Source organism: Rhinoderma darwinii, chromosome 7, assembly GCF_050947455.1.
Source record: "Rhinoderma darwinii isolate aRhiDar2 chromosome 7, aRhiDar2.hap1, whole genome shotgun sequence".
NCBI lineage: Eukaryota > Metazoa > Chordata > Amphibia > Anura > Rhinodermatidae > Rhinoderma > Rhinoderma darwinii.
In genome coordinates, this window is record NC_134693.1 from 84,600,679 (window position 1) to 84,621,317 (window position 20,639).

General features: G+C 43.6%; 1 protein-coding gene across 1 annotated transcript in view; it reads left to right on the forward strand.

The window, feature by feature from the left end:
• Positions 1–20,639, forward strand: part of GRIN2B (glutamate ionotropic receptor NMDA type subunit 2B) — a 1,262,499-nt gene that overhangs the window by 1,089,773 nt on the left and 152,087 nt on the right. The gene's annotated exons all lie outside the window — the stretch shown is intronic.

Here is a 20,639-nt window from a genome sequence, read left to right on the forward strand (position 1 = left end):
TTTTTTAAAGCAGGGCTGTACACAATCTCAGCAGTGGATAGGAAGCAGCTCCTGCAGCTTTACAAAGAGAGATACTGTACGTATCTTGTCCACCAAGCCGAACTTCAGTAGTGACAGTGTGCTGGTATATAATATAGCTACTAGGTGGCAGCACATAGGCTCCATGAGAGCTTGAATTGCTGAATTGGAGATCTCTCGTATGATGCAGGAGTTGCTTTCTGTCCTATGCTTAATGTATATGTGTGCTGCATGGGTATGTCGAAGAAACCCCTTCCAGGTAGCACCTTTTGGGATGGGCGCTCTAATGGGCTCCCTCTGCTTTGTCAGGTGGTATTCCAATATGGTAATTGAAGTATCAGCAGTGCACCGGGAGATCAATAAAGACAATAGCGATCTGTTGTCTCAATCAATATTCTCATTTATTATCAAGATACATAAGTTAATATACCCTCAGGGCGTACCCTCTAATCAGGGTGTTACCTCTCATGGAACAACCATCACAGGTACATATGGATGTACTGTTGTGTGCTGTAACGACAGCCCTAGGATTGGGCTGTAGTGGGGCCAGGAGGACGGTGTGAACCCTCCTTCTCATGAAGGGATTTGACTTAGGGCTACTCAGGGAAGCGGAGTCTAAGGGAACTCCTGGTCTTCACCCATTAATCCCTGTACAGGGGATTGGACTTTGCTGCAGGGAAACCCAGGTCGCTACCCCCGTAGTAGTCTCCCTCGGTGACTGCTGACATTAGTAAAAGCAGAGTGATAAACGTAGCAATAGGTCTGGCCAGGCTGCAGAGGTTTAAAATGATAAATGTAACAATAGGGCAGGCAGAAGATAACAGAAGATCGGTATACAGGGGTACTAGGAACACTAGGAATCAAATTGCTCTGACAATGATTACCAGAGCATGCAGGGTTTATTTACAGGGTCAGGTGATGATTAGAGAAATGGCACGCGCTGGCCGTTTTAGTGGATCACGTTGGCTGCTGGAGCGAAATATGTCTGGTCATATACAGTATATAGTTATTCTGTGTACACTACATGGCATACAGTGTATAGTCAAATAATTTGTAATTCTCTCTAGCTGATTATTTATGTGAACAATGTAAGTAGGCATCAGGCTTTGTTCGCATTTTCAAATGGATAGGACACCGATTGTGAGACTGAGCAAGTATTGGTATCTGTGCCAGTTACATATGTGCGGTAATCAGAGGGAGAACAGATGGTGCAGCAGGGCTGGCTGGGACTTGTGGTCCTGCAGATATCACGTTGATATCATGGGTGGCGTGGCCGACCCCTGCGTCTCTACCTCAGAACCCACACAGCTTTTGTCAAGGTGCAACTTTGCAGTAAAGAGACACCAACTCAGCTGTAACGGGGTAACAAAATGGTAAACTTTACTGATGAGGTCTGTGCAGATTAATGGCTTATAAATACAGTCCTTTGCAGTATTAGGGTATGTGCACACGGTAGCAGGCTTTTACGTCTGAAAAGACAGACTGTTTTCAGGAGAAAACAGCTGCGTCGTTTCAGATGTAAAAGCTCCTCCTCGCATTATGACGCCCGTAATCTTTGAGCTGTTCTTCAATGACGGCCAGAACTATAAAAATATTATGTTATTTATTCCACGCGGTGAACGGCGTAAAAAAAAAAGCGTAAAAAACTATACCAGGATTTCTGTTTGTTGGTCACTTTGCCCTACAAATATTGGAATTGCATTTATCCAAAAATAGTACCAAGAAAAACTATAGATCGTCTCGCAAAAAACAAACCCTCATACAGCTCTGTGAACTAAAAAATGAAAAAGTTATTGTTCTCACACTTGGTGACAGAAAAAATACATTACTTTTACAAAAGTTATTTTATTGTGCAAAAAGTTGTAAAACATAATAAAGTGCTGTCAATTTGGTATCAGCAAAATCGGACTTACCCCGCAGTATGTAACATGTAACAATGTAACATGTAACATTTAACGCATGGTAACCGCTGAATAAAAAAAAAAACTAAAAAAACTATGCCAGAATTGCAGTTTTTTGATCACCTGGCCTCCCAAAAAATAGGATATGAAGTGTTCAAAAGTCGCATGTACCCCAAAATGGTACGAATAAAAACTTCATCTCGTCCCGCAAAAAACAGTCCTCATACCACTACGTCTATAAAAAAAATAGAATTAGACTCCAGTAAGCCAGGAAAGAAAAAAATATGCAGTTGTTCAGGCCCGAGGGGAACATTTCTTCTGTTTCAAAAGGTGAATTATCATGGCTCTAAAATTAATTGAACCAGGAAAGCTAGGGCATAAACATATCTGCTGGGATTATTGAGTCTCCATGGGTCACAAAGTTGTAGGTGAGCCAGTAGAATTGCCAAAATCTTAGCAGTTGGAACATCATGTGTGGAATTATTTGAGCGGTCTAAGGAGGCGTCCATCGTTGCATTATAATTCCCTCCCCATATTATGGTCTGGATAGGAGGAAGTTGTGGATATGGGAGAAGAATTTCAGCATTGTGTGAATTCGGAGCATAAACATTAAAGAGGGAATACCTGTGGGAATTTATTGTGATGCCCACAAAAATGTATCTGGCCTCAGGATCGTTATAGGTATCATGTATCACATAATCTACATTCTTGTTTTTGAGAACACCGACTCCTCTAGTCTTGGAGTGAAATGAAGCCGTGAGACACTGACCTATCAATGGAGCTTTAAGGGTGAATTGATCTCCTCGCTTCCAATGCGTTCCTTACAGGAAGACAATATGGGGTCTAAATTTGTGTAAGTGTGAGAGAACTCTCTTATGCTTAATCGGGGTATTCAGCCCCGCTACATTCAAAGACAGCAATTTAAGATCTAGCTGTGTTGTGGTTGTGTGGCCATGTGCATGGCGGAGAGCCATTAACCTATACCAATACAAGGAAAAAACAAAAAGTCAATAGATGTGTATGACCTGAGATGTCTGTCCCAGTCAGCCGACTCCTCCGGTCGCGAAGGAAAGAAAGGTGACTCACACATGATCCTAGGGAGGAGGTTAAGGGGGGAGCAAAAAAACAACAAATAACATATCAAAACTTTGACAAGAACGTAATGTAGTTTAGTGGACACCATGTCACCCAGCAACATAGCAATCGATGAAGCGCACGGTCAGTCCAGAGAGCGCTCCTTGTATATGAAAATCAGCCTTCAGGGAGGAAGTGACTTTTAGCTCTTGACGCGTCGTCGAACAAGAAGGTGCGGCTTTCCACGGTCACCCGCAGTCTGGCCGGGTACTGTAGTTGGAACCGGATGTTTGTCTCCACTAGATTCTTGCAGACTTCAGAGAAAGCCTTCCTCTTAAGAGCCACAGATAGCGAAAAGTCTTGAAATATTATAATTTTGTGACCTCTTCCAGATCTCTTTTTTTTCCTGTAATTCTGAAGGATTCGCTCCTTGGTGAGAAAGTGGAAGGATTTGGCTATTGTAGGGCGGGGTCTGTTCCTATGGTTGTCCGCTTCTTTGGTGGATGCGCTCAATGGGAGGCATTGGGTGATCAGTGGGTAAGCCAAGGGCTTGCATGAGGTCGTGTGATAGAAAGGAGAACAGGTCGTCTCCCATGACTGATTTAGGAATACCAATAAAGCGCAAGTTGCTTCATATATTTCTGTTCTCAAAGTCCTCCAAACGGTCAAGTAGGAGTTGCACTTGCGAGACTTGTTGGGAGGAAGACTGTTGTATAGTGTGAATGGTGTCCTCCTTTGTTCGGCTTCTTCCAGTCTTTGGGAGTTGGAAGTCATTTGAGATAATGCATTATTGATAGATGGGTGAAGTGCCCCCAGGCGTTTGTCGAATATCGGGATGAGCAGGCGGGAAACTTCCTGTGCCACTGCAGCCGCCTGGTTTTGGTCAGGAAGAGACTGGTCAGCAGGACTGGGCGGAGGAGAGTATTAAGGCGAAGTGTCTGGGCGTGAGTAAGCAGGTCTTAATTGAGGATCCTCTGTCTGCGAAAGCTATGTCATGGTTACAGGGTCTTTCAATTTTCCGGCTTTTTGGTTAAAGTGGGGAGAACTCGGAGTAATAGAAGATCTAGTGGTACGCTTGTTCATAGCACTAGTTGATGGGTGGAAGTATTTCTCCATATCAAGAAGGCAGCAGGTATATAACACAAAAAGGGAGCACTGACAGACCACCTGCGTGCTAACATGCTATTGCAACATGGCGTCCAGATTGTTAGGTGGTTTAAGAGTATAAGGGCCACGTGGAGCAAAGCGGTCCCTCCAGGTCGGGTGGGAGAAAGCTGACCCCTGAGTGTCTTAGCCACCGCATATGAGACATATCCCAGTCAGGAGGAGAGTTAAGCAAGGGTGTTTCAGTGAGTGTGAGTAGTGGCTCAGATCTTTCCTGGTGTTAAGCAGAGCCAGTGAGCTATTATGAGCCCGTATCAATGTATGATCTCAGCGTTGTAGTCTTTGCTGTAGTCGTATCACCAGGTAGGTGTGTGTAGCGTCCATGGCTGCGGGCCGTCAGGTTTACTCAACCCCCGACGGCCACAGCCATGGATCTATCTTCCTAGGAGACGCCAGCACTCACTTCTGCTCCTGTCCACTGTGTCCCGTAGGGTGCGCACGCACGGTCGTGCCCTTTCTTTAACGGCCAGAGTGCGCTCATTTGGAAATCATCATTATCAACTACACATGATTTCCTGGACTATAAGATGGGCCCTGCCGTTCTGATCCTTGCCTGAGCGTTGTTAGTGTATCCCATGTAAGTCTTGCAAATTGTTACCCATGCCCTGTTACCTGTATCCCGTGCTGTGTTCTTGTTCCTGAGCCTATTAGTGTTGGAGTCGTGTCCTACTGCACCGGCTGTCGTTTGGCATGTGTAGTGTCTTCTGCCACGTTCAGTGTCTTCTGCCACGTCCAGTGTCTTCTGCCACATCCAGTGTTGTCCGCCTCGTCTACTGTCGTCTGCCATGTCTAGTATTATCCACCACATCTGGCGCAACCTGCTGCTCCCACCTCCATCCGTGCTGAAGCCTTGGCCACTGTCTGGACAAGTTCAGGTACTCATGTGTTACGAATAGCTATAGACTCTTGTATACACTGTGACTAGTCCAGTTGCCTCTCCGCTACGGAGGAGTGGCCTAGTGGGTCCACATACCCTGTGACCGTGACAGTGTACAAGACAAGTAGGACACCATTTGGGGGTACCACTGATGCAGGGTGTTATACCGGCGGGATGCTAGTGAGTTGGGTGAAGGCGGGTAAGATGGCCGGCGACCAATGGCGCCAAGGCAGTGAGGGCAATTGTGGCGGAACGGGTGACGGTTACAGGCATTGTACCCAGATAAAGATTAAGCCTGCCGCAAACCGTCGCACTCCCGCCATCCGGGTGCCATAGCTTAGATGGCGCCCGGTGCCAGATGGGGATATGTCCCCTAAAACTGCTTAACGTTATGTTTGATAACCAGTTGTTTTATATTGTATTGTATTCAGTGCTGCTTCACTGTCCTCCCCCTCTAGGGTTAATCTTATACTGAAGGAGAATGAGTCACAGGCTGAGAGCGGGAACATGTGTAATGTAAATAAGAAAGTGAGTGAGGGATATAGCTGTGCTGGATGAGTTCTCAGTTGAGTTGCTGCCCAGGAGAGGATGAGATAGCAGTGTGAGCTGCAGTCAGGGACTGTCTACCTCAGAGATGGTACCTGACCTAGGGACAGTAACAGAGGACAAGTGCTGGAGTCCCATCTAACTAAGGAGGATCTGGAGACACCCCAAAGGATGAAAGGTACAGTGGAGAGACCCCATAGTGAGGTAGCCTGTCCCATCCAGCCCAGAGGGGAGAAGCAGCAATGCATTGGTTCTGTGTGTGTCTGTCCCTGTTAATAAACGCGCCGCTGTGGCTTGTACCCTGTTAATCTGTGTCGCCTGAATCTATCGCCCACATTCTCTTGGCGTAAACCGACCCCCACTGACCCGGTTTCGCCACAGCAATGTAGGGTGAAAGTATGGGGTTGGTGTCATGCCCAGCTCAGCCGTCGATAGTACCACGATGTATGAAGCCAAATTCACAGTCCTGCGACACGGAGGGCTAATTTGGCGACCAATTGGGATCCAAGCCGAAGTAAGATGCAGCGATTCTGCCCCCTGGAGTCCCAAAAAACAAAAAGTTTATCTGGTGGTAAGTTTTTGAATGGGTAGCCCAGAGAATAGTCCCAGGTTAACGTAGGCAATGAGATATGCAAAGTCTCTGGTGTGGTGCCAAGAAGGAGCACCAAGATGGCAGCTGTGCCTCCCATTCTCCTCGAGGCAGGGTCAGAGGGTTTCTAGGGGTACTCCGGGGAACTCACGTGGACACAAGGAGTTTGTGCAGGTCTCTGAGTGGTCCTGGATCGTGCTCCCCCACTCCGACATGTCAGGAGCTCCAGGAGAAGCAGGCTCGTGTACAGGGGAGGCCAGAAATTAGTCCCTGGCTCCGGTGTGGTAAGTAGGCCGAATATAAAAAAAAGTAGCCGATTTGGCCAATTTTGGTCTTTAATTGTATGGCAGGTGATGGCCTTGCAGACTGTCACCTCGAAACCCACAATACGTCTATCCTGGTTGCTGCTAGCCACACCTCTCTCACTGTCCAATTCTAATAAATTATATGAAACACCTGTGGGGTCAAAATGATCTTTGCTTTTTCTTCTTTAGCCCTTGTAGAAATGAGAAAAAATTAGCTAAACCTACATTTTATTTGAAAAAATTTAGATTTTCATTTTCACGGCCTAATTAGACTAATTTCTGCAAAATAACCTGCGTGGTCAAAATGCTCACTAAACCTCTAGACAATTTCCTCAATGTGTGTAGTTTCCAAAATGGGGTCACTGGTGGGGGGGTTTCCACTGTTTTGTCCCCTCAAGGGCTTTGCAAATGTGACATGGCCTCCGCAAACCATTCCTGCTAAATTTGAGCACCAAAAGCCAAATGGCGCTCTTTCCTTCTAATGGCATGACTAGACGTGGCGGAATTGCTCTGGAAATCCGCAGCGTACACGTTTCTCCATTGCCTTCCACATCTTTGTGGTTGGGTTAGTTTTAACGTTGCGGACAATTACTCTGCGTAGCATAGGCTGCGGTGTGGAATTTGGTATCCGCAGCATACACTGACTGTTGCGGACGTGTAGCTGACTTGTTGCGGACTCATTGAGGAATTTCTCCATTGACTTCAATGGAGAGTAAAAATTCCGCAATGAAGTCCGCAGATGTTATGTGTGCTGCGGAGCGTATTGGTTTTACTAACATGACATTTCTTCATTCTGGCTGGACCTATGTATTTCTAGGTCTACAGCCAGACTGAGGAAGTCAATGGGGCACCCCGTAATTACGGGTGACTACGTGTGTGCACCCGTAATTATGGGTGACTACGTGTGTGCACCCGTAATTACGGGAGAGTTGCTAGGCGACGTCAGTTAATAGTCACTGTCCAGGGTGCTGAAAGAGTTAAACGATCGGCAGTAACTGTTTCAGCACCCTGGACAGTGACTTCCGATCACAATATACATCAACCTGTAAAAAAAATAGAAGTTCATACTTACCGAGAACTCCCTGCTTCTTCCTCCAGTCCGGCCTCCCAGGATGACGTTTCAGTCCAAGTGACGGCTGCAGCCAATCACAGGCTCCAGCGGTCACATGGGGTTAATAGCACTCTTTCTATTTTTGCAGATGACACCAAGCTATCCAATATAGTTCAGACTATGGAAGATGTTTGTGAATTGCAGGCAGATTTAAACAAACTAAGTGTTTGGGCGTCCACTTGGCAAATGAAGTTTAATGTAGATAAATGTAAAGTTATGCATCTGGGTACGAAAAACCTGCAAGCATCATATGTCCTAGAGGGAGCTACACTGGGGGAGTCAATTGTTGAGAAGGATCTGGGTGTACTTGTAAATCATAAACTAAATTTCAGCATGCAGTGTCAATCAGCTGCTTCAAACGCCAGCAAAATATTGTCGTGTATCAAAAGAGGCATGGACTCGCGGACAGGGATGTAATATTACCACTTTACAAAGCATTAGTGAGGCCTCATCTAGAATATACAGTCCAGTTCTGGGCTCCAGTTCATAGAAAGGATGCCCTGGAGTTGGAAAAAATACAAAGAAGAGCAACGAAGCTAATAAGGAGCATGGAGAATCTAAGTTATGAGGAAAGATTAAAAGAACTAAACCTATTTAGCCTTGAGAAAAGACGACTAAGGGGGGACATGACTAACTTAAATAAATATATGAATGGCACATACAAAAAATATGGTGAAATCCTGTTCCATGTAAAACCCCCTCAAAAAACAAGGGGGCACTCCCTCCGTCTGGAGAAAAAAAGGTTCAACCTGCAGAGGCGACAAGCCTTCTTTACTGTGAGAACTGTGAATCTATGGAATAGCCTACCGCAGGAGCTGGTCGCAGCAGGGACAGTAGATGGCTTTAAAAAAGGCTTAGATAATTTCCTAGAACAAAAAAATATTAACTGCTATGTGTAGAAATGTTTACTTCCCCTTTCCCATCCCACTTCCCCTTTCCCATCCCTTGGTTGAACTTGATGGACATGTGTCTTTTTTCAACCGTACAAACGATGTAACTATGTAACTATGTAACATGGACTGCCGCGTCATCCAGGGAGGTCGGGCTGGATGGCGAAAGAGGGACACGTCACCAAGACAACGGCCGGGTAAGTAGGAATTTCTTTTTACTTTTACTAGGGAAAGGGCTGTCCCTTCTTTCTATCCTGCACTGATAGAGGGAAGGAAAGCCCTCTTCCACTCAAAACGCAACGGCTAGTCCGCATCAATTTAATGCCCATTTTAGGCAAAGCCGCAACAGAATCTGCAACGCAGATTCTGTGCGCCATTAATGCGGACAGTGGCGGAAGAACTCCGCCACGTCTGGGCATACCCCAAGCCATGCCCGGTATCCAATAGGCCCCAAAATCCAATAGGTGCTCTTTTGCTTCTGAGGCCGGTGCTTCAGTCCATTAGCATGGACATGGCTTTTTTGACTGAAAAATAAAAAAGGTATGACTCTCACAATATGGTGACACAAAAAAAAAAGTGTTTTTATTGTGTAAACGCTGCAAAACTTAAAGAAAACTATATACATTTGGTATAGCTGTAATCGTATTGACCCGCAGAATAAAGTAACATTTTCATTTATAGCCCACAGTGAACACTGAAAAAAAAAGAATAAAAAACATTGCAGCATTGATGATTTTTGGTCACCTTGCTTGCCAAAAAATGGAATAAAAAGTGATAAAAAAAATTTGTGTACCCCAAAATGGTACCAATGGTACAGATTGTCCCGCAACAAATAAGCCCCCACACAGCTACGGTGGAGAAAAAATAAAAAAGTTCTGACTCACAATATGACAACACAAATTGTACAGAGCGTTGCAAAAGCGGATAAGATTGGGCACCATTAATCAGTGCGACACCGGCCACACATCTGTAGATTATTATTTATTTTCCGCACTATTATACCCTCTTATTATGCCCTGATGTACCCCACACAGCTTACATATCCCCTGATGTACTCTACACAGCTAACATTTGCCTCCACATATAAACTGTAATGGCAGTAAAACCTCAAACAGAACTTTTACCAAGCAAAATCTGCACTCCAAAAGCCAAATGGCGCTCCCTCCCTTCTGTACCCTACAGTGTGCCCAAACAGCAGTTTACGTCCACATATATGGCATCGCCATATATGGGGGAACCCACTTAACATTTTATGAGGTATTTGTCTTAGGTGGCACAAACTGGTGACAACATATTGGGCACTAAATTGGCATATCAGTGGAAAATTCCAATTTTCACTTAGCACCATCCGCTGCACATTAATTTCTAATGAAAAAACACATGGGGTCAAAATTCTCACTACAGCCAATAAAATGCCTTAAAGGGTGTAGTTTCCAATATAGGGGTCACTACTTAATTTTTTTTACCATTTGACCTCAGAGCCCTGCAATTGTGGGTCAATGCTCTGAGAATCACCCAAATAGAACTCAAATGCGCATGGTGCTCTTCACTTCTGAGCCCCGTCATATGTCCAGGCAAATTATAAATGCCTTGAGGGGTGTAGTTTTTAAAATGGGGTCACTTCTTGGGGGCTTCCACTGTACTCTGTTACCTCAGGGTTTTGCAAATGCTACATGATGCCCGAAAACCAAGCCAGCTAAATCCGCATACCAAATAGCGCACCTGCCTTTCTGCCGTGTGTCCAAACAGCAGTTTATGATCCCAAATGGGTTATTGCCGTAATCGGGAAAAATAGCTTTTCAAATGTTAGGGTGCTTTTTCTCCTTTATTCCTTGTAAAAATTGAAAATTTCCATGTTTTATCAGAAAAAGTGTGGCACCCAAAAAACATTACAGCAATATCTGCATGCCAAGTAGCGTTCCGGCCTTTCTGAGCCCTGCCGTGTATCCAAACAGCAGTTTATGACCACATGTGGGATATTGCCGTACTCGGGAGAGATTGGTTTACAAATGTTGGCATGCTTTTTCTTCTTTTAACTCTTGTAGAAATAAAAAATATCAACATTTTAGTGAAAAAAAATTTGATATTCATTTTCACGGCCTAATTCCACTAAGTTCCACAAAAAAACTGAGGGGGTCTAAATGCTCACTATACCCCTTTATAAATTCCTTCAGGGCTTTAGTTTCCCAAATGATGTGTTTGGTCCCTCAGGGGCTTTGCAAACGCAACATGGCACCAGAAAACCATTCCAACAAAACTTGAGCTCCGAAAAGGCAAATGGTGCTTCTTCCTATCTGAGCCCTGCCGTGTGTCCAAACAACAGTTTATTACCACATGTGGGGTATTGCTGTAATCGGAAGAAATTGCTTTTCAAATGTTGGGGTGATTTTTCTCCTTCTTTCATTGTTAAAATGTAAATGTAAGTTTTATCAGAAAAAAATGTAATTTTCAATTTCACAGCATAATTCTACAAAATTCAGCAAAAACACAGTGGGGTCAAAAAGTTCACTATACCCCTCGTTAAATTCATTCAGGGGTGTCGTTTCCCAAATGGGGTCACTTTTGGGTGGTTTCCACTGATTTGGTCCCACAGGGGCTTTGCAAATGTGATTTAGCGCCGCAAAACATTCCAGCACAATTTGAGCTCCAAAAGCCAAATGGTGCTATTTCCCTTCTAAGCCCTGCCACGGGTCCAAACAGCAGTTTATCACCACATATGGGGTATTTCCGTTCAGAAGAGTTTACGTTACAAATGTTGGGGTGCTTTTTTTCTCCTTTATCTATTGTGAAAATGGAAAAATTTGTGCTAAACTACATTTTATTAGAAAAGAACGTAGATTTTCATTTTCACAGCCTAATTCCACTAAATTCAGGAAAAAACCTTTGGGGTCAAAATGCTCACTATACCCCTCGATAAATTCCTTTATGGTGTAGTTTTCCAAATGGGGTCACTTTTGGGTGGACTCCACTGATTTGGTCCCACAGGGGCTTTGTAAATGTGACATGGCACCCGAAAACCATTCTAGCAAAACTTGAGATCTGAAAGCCAAATGGTGCTTCTTCCCTTCTGAGCCGTGTCGTGTGTCCAAACAGCAGTTTATTACCACATATAAGGTATTGCCGTAATCAGCAGAAATTGCTTTTCAAATGTTGGGATGCTTTTTATCCCTCATGCCTTGTAAATATTGAAGATTTCTACATTTTATCGAAACAAATTTACAATTTCATTTTTACATCCTAATTCCACTAAATTCAGCAAAAAAATCTTTGGGGTTAAAATACTCACTATACCCCTTGATAAATTCCTTGAGGGGTGTAGTTTGCCAAATTGTATCGTTTTGGGGGGTTTCCACTGTTTTGGCACCACAAAACCGCTTCAAACCTGACATGGTGCCTAAAATATATTCTAATAAAATGGAGGCACCAAAATCCACTAGGCACTACTTTGCTTCTGAGGCCTGTGTTTCAGTCCATTAGCACACTTGTGGGATATTTCTAAAAACTGCAGAATATGAGCAATAAATATGGAGTTGCATTTCTCTGGTAAAACCTTCTGTATTACAGCAAAGAATGAATAAAAATAATGAATGAATTATGAATAATTGCTTTAATTCCTGTGAAACACCAAAAGGGTTAAAAAAAACTTTCTAAATACTGTTCCGAATACTTTGAGGGGTGCAGTTTTTAAAATGGGATGTTTTGTAGGGGGTTACTAATATATAAGGCCCTCAAAACCACTTCAGAACTGAACTGGACTCTGTAAAAATGGCCTCTTGAAATTTTCTTGAAATGTGAGAAATTGCTGCTAAAGTTCTAAGCCTTATAATGTCCTAGAAAAATAAAAGAATATTCAAAAAACAATGCAAACATAAAGTAGACATATGGGAAATGTTAACTAGTAACCATATGTATATAGTTTTTTTTATGCTTTGCAGCTTTTGCACAATATAATCACTTTTTTTTAATGATTTATTTTTTGTGTCACCATATTCTGAGAGTCATAACTTTTTTTATTTTTCAGTCCAAAAAGCAGTGTAATAGTTAGTTTCTTTGCGGGACGGATTGTAGTTTTAATTGGTACTATTTTGGGGTACATGCGACTTTTTGATCACTTTTTATTCTATGTTTTGGGAGGGCTGGTGACAAAAAAGAGAGATTCTGGCATTGTTTTTTATTTTTGCGGTGTTCAACATGCGGGACAAAATATCATTATAGTTTTATAGTCACCCACTGCATCATACTGACCAACGGCTGTCTGTGATAGCCAATATCACTGTTCTGTCACCATGTTTTTGGTGCCTTAAGGCAGTGCAGACCATGACGTACATTTGCGTCATGGTGCGTTAAGGTGTTAAAGTTGTGTGAGTTCAGTGAGTGCAGAATTTCTGAACAGTTACAGTGCAATAGCCAGTTAGAAGAAAGAGGGAGAAAGAGGTCTCTGATAAGTGGTGAAAGAGGTATTTTTTATTAACAAAATATATTATAAAGTTTATCATGTTTTGCATGCACTAGTCATTTATTGAAAAGAAATGTAAACGATTGGTACACTTTAAGCATTCAGCCTTATATGATATCAGAATACTGAAGGGAGCATTTAATAGGTTTAACAACATACAAGGTGCATTTACCTGCGCCGTACATTTACGATGTCATGAATTTAGAGTCCGGACCATGCACCGTACATTTACGCTGCATGGTCCTTAACTTGTTAATGGATATTATCTAAAGCTAACCCTAGCAATACAGAAAAAGGTAAGTTGTGTTGAAACTGACAACCAACAGCAGCCATTACACTGCACAAAGAGGTTGTCACTTAAATGTCCACAGATCTGGAATTGGAAAAACTCCACATTGCTTTATATATGCGCACAGACACACTCACACAAGCGCACACACACCCTACACACACTAATTACTGTATGTAGCTCTAGCAGTCTATTAATGGACCAACATGATATAGGTTGTTGCTCTGCTTTTTTTCTGTGTCCTCTGTTCAGGAGAGGAGACAGAAAACAAAATTAAATAGTAAGTTGAATATTTGTTTTCATCTATGGGGCTTCCATTACTACCAGAGTAAATTTGTGGGATTCTCTGTTGGTCCGGATCTGATATAACAATGGACCCTTTATACAGCAGGGCCCCAGGTTCGTCTGGATAAAACAACTCTAATTTAGGTATGGAGCCAATTACTTGCCACTAGGGTGTGATTCTTATGGAGTGCATGACAAATAATCTATTAGGCCTGACTTTAAAGGATAGAATACAATCAGTCGGCTTAATTCTGCCCCCCCCCCCACCCTAATCCAATGAATATGACTCAAACTACTGTTGTGGTGAAAGGCCATTGTAGCCGCATTTATTATACAACAACTTCTAAATGAAAAATATGCAAATACAGCATAATAATGCACATAAATAACAAATAATAACATAATAACCTGCTCTACCCATCTAAATTATGGGGGGTGGAAAAGATCCTTGAAGGCAGTCTCCAAATCTCTTTTGCCCTTAGCCATCCACACCTGACCCAAGAGCACCGTATACAACTTTTTCAACTGCTCCTGGGCACTCCACCCCCCCCCCAGGAATTCCACCTGTTGTATTTTACACCAATCCGATGCACGACCCATTTTTGTGCACCTGGCCATCCATTTTCTGCCTCCAAGGTCCCCCTCTCCCCGCCGTTAACAGAAAATCCTCATGCTGCTACGACAAGTAAGCGCAAACCCATTAATAAGGAAAATTTGGGCAGGCAGGAACTTCTCTCCTCAGCGTGCCAAACTCAATCTCTTCCTATGCTTACCCCTTTATTTAACCTGTCCCCTGCAGAGCCCACACCTGCCACCTGCTGGTTTACAATAAAATTACATACTAAATATTAACACTTTCAGTGACTTCTAAGCCTCCCTGATTCTACCCCAGTCAAGCCGCATTCCACTACGGCTTCGCCCCGCTCAGTGGCGTAACTACCGCTGTAGCAGCCATATCGGCTGCTACGGGTCCCGTGACATGAGGCCACCCCATGCCCGGAGGCTCAGCTAGCAGCCGCTATGGCTGCTACAGTGGTAGCGATGCCACATTCAATAGTGTCTGCGTCCTTTGGACGCAGATGCTATTGACCACTATGACAGAGCAGGGAGGTATCTCTCTGCTCTGCTATAGGCTACTGTACACATTGGCGTAGCTCTAGGTGTCGCAACGGTCACAATTTGCGACCAGGCCCCAAAGCCCTGCGCTGCGCTCCCGCTTCCTGAATGCTGAAGCAAGGAGCTGACAGCTCCTTAAACCAGCATTCACTCTGCCGTGAGCAACACGGCGCAGGCACGTGCGATGTTGTGACGTCATCGCGCCTTTCTGTGCCGTGTCACTCACAGCAAAGACCGGAGGAGAAGGATCCTCCACTCGTCATGGGAACAGGGATTGGTAAGTAATTATGTTATTATTTTTTTATTAGGCACTATGGGGCATTATACTGGGTAGGGAAGGGGGGGCCGATATGGCAGCAGCTATAGGAGCATTTTACTATATGGAGGGGCATTATACTGTATGGGTGGCATTATACTGTGGGGGCAGCTATGGTGGCAATATACTGTGGGGGCAGCTATGGGGGCATTATACTGTGTAGGGGCAACTAGGGGAGGCATTTTACTGTATGGGGGCAGCTATGGGGTGCATTATACTGTGTGTGGGGCAGCTATGGGTGGTATTATACTGTGCGCGCATCTATGGGGGCATTATACTGTATGGGGCAGCTATGAGGGGGCATTATACTGTATGGGGCAGCAATAAGGGGGCATTATACAGTGGGGGCAGCTATGGGGGCATTATACTGTGTGGGGCATTATACTGTGGGGGCTGCTATGGGTAGCATTATACTCTGTTGGGCATTATACTGTGGGGACTGCTATGGGGGCATTATACTGTATGTGGCAGCTATGAGGGGGCATTATACTGTATGGGGCAACTATGAGGGGACATCATACTGTATGGGGCAGCTATGAGGGTGCATTATACTGTGTGTGGCATTATACTGTGGGGGCTGCTATGGGGGCATTATACTGTATGGGGAAGCTATGGGGGGCATTATATTGTGTAGGGTGCAGCTATGTGGGCATTATACTGTGTGGGGGCAGCTATTGGGGGCATTATACTTTGGGGGCTGCTATGGGGGGCAATATACTGTGGGGGCAGCTATGGGTGCCATTATACTGTGAGGGGCATTATACTGTATAGGGCAGCTAAGAGGGTATTATGCTGTATGGGGGAATTTGTTTGGGCATGGTACTCCATGTGGGCATCTGTGTGGGCATTATACTGTATGGGGCATCTGTGTGGGCATTTTACTGTATGGAGCATCTGTGTGGGCATTATACTGTGGGGGCATCTATGGGTCAGCATACTGTATGGGTGAATTTTACTGTATGGTGGCACCTATGGGGGCATTATACTGTATGGGGGGAAAAATGGGAGTGTGATACTGTGTGGGCTGAACCGGGTGTGTATGGGCGGGGATTGGGTGGGAATAGAGATGTGGCTTAAAAGGGAAAAAAATTGGCGCTGCGCGCCGCATCGATCTTCCCGCATTGTGATACTTGAAAGTGTAGCATTGTCTACAGGGAGGGTTATATAGCAACGTATGGGTAGGCTGTATAGCCCTGTCTTCAGGGGGCGCTGTATAGCACTATTTACAAGGGTGAACTATCAACAAGAGCGGGCTGTGTGTAGCACCCAGGGGAGGTGGGCCCAGTCAAAAGTTTGCTATAGGCCACAGTGTTTTCTAGTTACGCCCTTTGCCCCGCTCCATTGCTCTCCTGACTTTAACCCCTTCCCCCTGCTTGCTTTCTAGGCCCGAATGAGCAAGCCATTTTTTACATTTTCCATCGTCACATTCGAAGAGCTATAACTTTTTTATTTTTGCGTCGACATAACTGTATAAGGTCTTGATTTTTGTGGGACAAGTTGTATTTTTTAATAGCACCATTTTGGGGTACATATAATTTATTGATTAACTTTTATTAATTTATTTTGGGGGGGGTAGAAGAAAACCTGAAATTTCGCACCACTTTTTTGCGTCCTAAACCTACACCGTTTACCGTGTGGTATAAATAACACAATAACTTTATTCAGCGGGTTGTTACGATTGCAACAATACCAAATTTGTATAGATTTTGTATGTTTTACTACTTACATTGAAAAAACACTTTTTTTTCACAATTATTTGTTTTTGTGTCTCCATATTTGAAGGGCCATAACTTTTTTATTGTTCCGCTGATGCAGTTGTATGAGGGCTTATTTTTTGCAGGACGACTTGTAGTTTTTATTGGTACCATCTTGGAGTAGATGCGACTTTTTGATCACTTTTTATCACTTTTTTTTAAGTCAGGATTCACAGAAAACAGCAATTATTCCATTGTTTTTTATTTTATTTTTTGCGGCGTTCACCTTGCGGGTTAAATAATGTAATAGCTTTATAGTCTGGGTTGTTACGGACGCGGCGATACTAAATATGTGTAACTTTTTTGCTTTATTTTGGGGTTTTTTAATAGTAAAGCATTTTGTAAGGGGCAAAAGTGGGTTTTTCATTTTTTTTTCCACATTTTTATTAATTAACTTTATTCAACTTTATTTTTACTTGTCCTACTAGGGGACTTTAACATGTGATCATCCGATCGCTTTTATAATACACTGCAATACTTTTGTATTGCAGTGTATTACTGCCTGTCCGTTTAAAACGGACAGGCATTCACTACAGGCAGACCTGGGGGCCTTTATTACACCCCCGGCTGCCATAGAAGACACAGACACTCGGTGATCTTATCACCGGGTGCCGGTGGGATGCGAGGGAGCTCCCTCCCTCTCTCCAAAACCACTCAGATGCGGTGCACGCTATTTAGCGCCGCATCTGAGGGGATAAACAGGTGAGATCGATACTAAAATAGATCTCACACGTTCGAGCAGGGATGCCCCCAGAGATTTAACAGCTCCTTGCTCTGTTTATTTATCCTGATGAAGCACCGTGAAAAGGCTATTGCATCAGAATAAAGCCCACTAATAACCGCTGTGAAAAGGCTAATCGGTGGTCATTAAGGGGTTAAAGGATAAAATACCGTCGGCTTACCTCTGACCCCCCACCTTACCCCAATGAAAACAACTCGAGCTACTGTTGTGGTGAAAGGCCATAGCAGCCACATTTATTATACAACAACTTGGAAACTAAAATATGAAGATTCAGCATAATAATAATAAATATAAATACCAGATAAGAACATAATAACATATGCATAAAAATGTCATGCAAAATTATCAAAAGTATTTTCACATTTCTTACCCTGCTCTATCCATCTAAATTATGGGGGGACGAAATGATCCTTGAACTCAGTCTCCAAATCTCTTTTGCCCTTAGCCGTCCACACCTGACCCAATGTCACCATATACAACTTTTTAAATGGCTTCCGGGGAACTCCCTCCAGGAACTCCAGCTATTGAATTTTACACTAATCTGATGCATGACCCATTTTCGTGCACCCGGCAATCAATTTTCTGTCTCCAAGGACCCCCTCTCCCCGCCACCGACGGGCTACAGTGACACCTTACTGTCGGCCATCCCGCCAATCCCTGAAGGGCGAGCTCCAAACCCTTCTGCAAACCCAGACACCAGATATCAGTGCCGATCTCATTCAAGTTCACCCCATTGTTCCTGTGAAATGCCGCAGATGGCGTCTCCAAATCGCAGTACCTCACTACAATTCTGCCATTCTGGCGAACAAAGCGGGCAACCTCCTTGTTGATTTTTGCCCTGGCTTTATTCAAGCTGTCTACCGACCGCGCCTGGCGCCAGACCTGTCTAGCTGCAATATCCGACAAGACGATTAACATGTTTGGAAATGCCGACCAAAGCCGCAAAAAATCAAGTTTCACATGCCTAAAATTTTCCCTGGAAGATCCAAGATCGTTACTCCCCGCGTGCAAAGTAAAACATCAAGCGGTCTATCAAGACCTGCGTAAAACTGGACCATTGACTACACTCTGTTCCACAGCATGCCCCTAAGCCCCAGCCACTGTACTTGCATCTCCGACTTGTCAAATCCCAATTGTTGGCCGACAATCCACGCCAAGCAAAACTCAGCGCCTGAACGACATTAAAAAACAAAACATAACATGCAACCCCCACAGGCATCCCAAGCAGAAACCGTCCCAATACCCCACTTAACACAACAATTCAGGGCGAAAACAGCCCTTAAACCTTGCTGACACCCACCGCCCGATTCTCATATGAGAACAGAAATCCCGAGCATCCAGACCCAAAGAAACCACACCTTTCCAGAATACTGCAACAAACTGATAATGCATCAGAAATCTTCCATCCACATGAACTCCCGTGGTCGCACCTCTAAAAACTGCTTTACACAGGTAACTGGATACAACAAAAATCCCCCAAACCGTGCCAACACAATTCTCAAAGATCTACCTACCTGATCCGTTTTAGATAGCTGAATAACAGAATACTCACATTAGATAATAATAGACCACCAATTACCGACACCATAGTGTTCATAGTGGACAAAAAAATCCTCCATAGTGGACACCATGGTGTTCAGCAATCTGCAGACTGGAGAAATCAGGCCTGAACTTCTCTCCTCTGCAGTCATGAGTCATGCTATTAGTAAGAACACCTCTGTTCAAAATGCGTAAGCTGTAACAGGCCATACCGGTGTCCTCTTAAAGATGACCAAATAAAGCTCTTTTTATACTACACATTGTGGATGTGCTGAGGAATATTCTGTTTTGTTCTTTTTTAAATATTGAATTCCTTGTCTGCCTACAAGCCCCCCCCCCCCTCCAATTGCACTCCATTGAGGAACTACAGATCCCAGGACGAAATATTGGGTGAGCACACTAGTGGCTTTTGCTGCTGTCTTTTTTCTCTTGTTCACACCAAACTGAATCCGTTCCTTATATAACCTGGCCCCTGCAGAGCCCACACTTGCCACCTGCTGGTTTACAATATAATTACATTCTAAATATTTAAATTTTCAGTGACTTCTAAGCCTCCCTGATTCTATCCCAGTCAAGTCGCATTCCACTACAGCTTCGCCCCGCTCCATTGCTTTCCTTATTGATCATATGACTTGTGTAAGCTCAGATAATAGCAATGCCTACAATGCAGTTAACAGTGAACATGTACATGTTCTATATAGATGGAAGATGGGTTCAAGGTATAATTTCCTCTGGGGGGAGGGAGAACCCCAGTCTAACAATGTGTGTTATATTTACTGTAGAAAAAAAAACACTCAGAGACACCTGCAAAATGAGGTTCTCACAGAGACTCTGAATATACACACAGATGAATTTGGTATTTAAAGTGAAGCTGTCAAAATGACTGTCACAGGAATCAGTGAGAGCGAGAAGCATTAGACCAACGGGTTGGGTAAATCTTTTCCAAGATGCCATATACATCATATAAAGCATATCTTATTTCAGCAATATTTTATTCAGTTTGAGATATTAAAGAGGTTGTCTCCCCACCTACAACCCTTCTATTATAAGATAATATAATATAACATCAGTTTCTCACCGCAGGTCCAACTCCTGAGACTGTGGGCCTGCTATACTGATGTTGAATGGCCGAGGCTGGAAAGATCAAGCTGGCCGCTCTGGCTGAGAGGGTTTTCCAAGCTTGAGTTTTGCCTCAATGATATCCATATTCCCTAAAAAGGAATATGGATAGGGATTGTCCAAAAGGGACAACCCCCTATAAAGACCACTGTATGATAACTACAAGCCACACATACAGGTGGCATACTAGTAGGGTATCAATGGTTCCTATAAGTGTATATATTTTACTTTAGCTCTCTTCAGTATATTTTCACTTTAAAACACAAGCAGTGGATTTTGAGTCAAAAAGGCTTTTAGTCCTTAATGTTGTGAGCTGTATTATTTTTACATGAGATTTTAATTTTAACCACACTACTGCTTAATTAATGATCCAACTGCACACTTCTGCACTTTATGGATCGGTTTTAACTGTCAGAAGACAAGATTTGTGATTAAAACTAAAATAAAGAACATGCCACCAGCTTCAACAACATATTCACATCAGAGGTTATTTCATGGACAGATATTGGTAACATGTTTTTTTTAGGAGTTCACAGGAATGTTTTTAT